The sequence below is a fragment of the Lepus europaeus genome, chromosome 3, assembly GCF_033115175.1.
Source record: "Lepus europaeus isolate LE1 chromosome 3, mLepTim1.pri, whole genome shotgun sequence".
In the NCBI taxonomy this organism is placed as follows: Eukaryota; Metazoa; Chordata; class Mammalia; order Lagomorpha; family Leporidae; genus Lepus; species Lepus europaeus.
The window spans coordinates 84936306-84938764 of record NC_084829.1 but is presented as its reverse complement, the minus strand read 5'-3'; the positions used below and the strand labels follow the sequence as shown (position 1 = coordinate 84938764).

At 42.7% G+C, this 2459-nt stretch overlaps 1 pseudogene; it reads right to left on the bottom strand.

The window, feature by feature from the left end:
- Positions 1-864: 864 nt before the first annotated feature.
- Positions 865-1750, bottom strand: LOC133756996 (small ribosomal subunit protein uS2-like; annotated as a pseudogene).
- Between the last annotated feature and the right edge of the window lie 709 nt (positions 1751-2459).

The window sequence follows — 2459 nt, the reverse complement described above, 5'->3', positions numbered from 1 at the left end:
AGAGACACCAGCATGGCCACTGTACTCCAAGCAAAATTAGACTGATGCTAGCACAAGGAAAGAGAATAGACTTAAAGTGTTTTCATGGAAAAGGACAACCAAACCAAGACACATGATTAAACCTGTTGTTTATTTCCAGATGACTCAGTCTAATGAGAGGGATATTTTAAGAAATCCACTTGGGTCCAATATAAGGAAGACATTTTAAATAACCAGGACTTTTCAACAATGAAATAAACCCCCTCGTGTGACAGTGACCTCCCCGTTGCACTAAACACAACAGTGGAGGCTGGGCGACCATCTGTCAGAGATTCTATAGATGAGATTTCAGCAGCTGTAAATTTTAAGATTTTTTCCAACCCCAGGAAACTATAATTTAACAAATACACAAATGATGAAAAATAATTCATAAAATGTTGGAAGGACAACTGATTTTGATAATGTTTAGCATTTCCCTAGAGAGAATCAAGATAGACTTTAAGGTTAAATGAATAGTTTACTATAAAACTCAATGGTGGCTAATCAGAGTCCTCAAGTGGATATTTGGTTAACATATTTAAAGGAATTTAACATGTAGCCAGAGGTTAAATGGCTGTTCAACCATTAATAGAAGCCAAATTTTTCAGAAACATTAGAAGTTTTAACATAAATCTTCTTGGCTAGCAGCAGCTGAGGATAAATTGAAGAGGTAGAAAGAGATGAGAACTTAGAGCAAGGGTCTGAATTAAAGACCAGTAGTACTGCTTCCTAACTGGCTCTTTTTTTTCTTTTTCTTTTTCTTCTTTTTTTTTTTTTAATAGAAATTGGTGTTTATTTTCCATCAACCTCATTTCCATGTTTGCTTCAGAGACTGTGAAAAGCCGTTTAAGACCACTCAATGGTTGTTCCTACCCACTCAGTGGCCTGAGCAGTGGGTGCTGCAGACCAGTGTTCGGTGGTGGGCTGAGCACTCCAGTCTTACACGGAGAACTGCTGAATAGGCACAGAGGGCACCGGCACGCCTTTAGACCAGTCTGCAACCTCAGGCTGAGTAGCAGTGAACTCAGACACTGGAGCCATCTGTTCACCCTGAAACTCCTACTTGGTCACAGCTTTTTCAGTGGCAGCCTGCTCTTCTTTTTCAATATCTTCGGAATCTGTAGAAGTAGAGATCTGGCATGACCTCCCAGGGGTGTTCACGAGAGATGGTACCACACATGCTCAGATCCTCCCGGGCCAGCATCAACCACATCAGACCCACTCAGTGGGCTCCCTTGTTGTTGAATGGGATGGCAATGTCCACATAGCTCAGAGGAGAATCTGTGTTACATAGAACAATGGTACGCAGGTTCACGTAAGATGCTTCTGTGTGAAGCTGCTGTTCAGCCCCAGGATCAGTAACCACCAGAAGCCGTGGTTCCCGGAAGGCTTCCTGGATCTGATTAGTGAAGGTTTCAGGTGTGAAGCAGCCAGCAATAGGAGTAACTCTAATGACAGCAAAAAACTTCAGCAGAGCTCTCTGGCCAGTGTTTCTGGAGGATATCACATTGACATCAGCAGGGTTTTCAATGGCCACAAGGGCATGAGCTGCCAACAGAAGTTTCTCTCAGGTCCTCTTCAGATTTATGATGTAGATGCAATCACTTTTCCTTTTGTAGATGTACTGTTCCATTTGGAAGTCAAGGCTTGTGCCACCTGGGTGGGTTCCTGTTGTGAAGAATTTGAGGACACCCTCTTCCTTCTTTTGCAGGACATTAAGGGCTCCAAACATTGTGACAGCTTCTCCTTAAGTTATGATGGGAATCAAGAACAACGCTGTATGGAACCCTTCCTGGGTAGCACAGAAAAGCCCCAACTGGCTCTTGACAATACATTGGACCCCACAGAGCTTTTAATGTTTTCAGTGTTGAATAGGGATAATAATAAGAATATACACCTTAACTCACTAGTGGTTGTTAGACTCTCTTGAGAAAGTTCTTTGTTAATCATGATATGTGCACATGATTATTGTAAGAACTTTGAAGCCTAATTACCTTTTGTTAGCCTTATAAACTTTATAATGGCCTGAAGGGGGCCTGGCATGGAAGTAGACCCTGAGACAGGATTTCAGGTGCAAGTAGTTATTTCAGTGTTGATCCCAGAAGCTCTGTTAGGAGAGTGGAAAGTCAGTACAAGGTGTATGTTATGGGTAGCATAAATCTGATCCTGCCAAGGACTGCTGGGAGAACACATTTGAGGGAAGATAAGTAAGTTGAGGTCTTCATCCACCCTTAGTCGTTCATTAAGGTCTGCTTTCAGGACACTAACTTCTGACCTGCCCAGTCCAGGCTGAGCATGCTGAAACAGCAAAGAAGATATTCAAGCAAAACATCATAGGTGCTTGCAGTAAAAGTCCTTGGGTGTTTGAGCTCCCGTCTGGGGAGCCTAGGGTGATAAACTCAAGGCACCAACAGCATCCACAATATACTCCTCTCTGCATG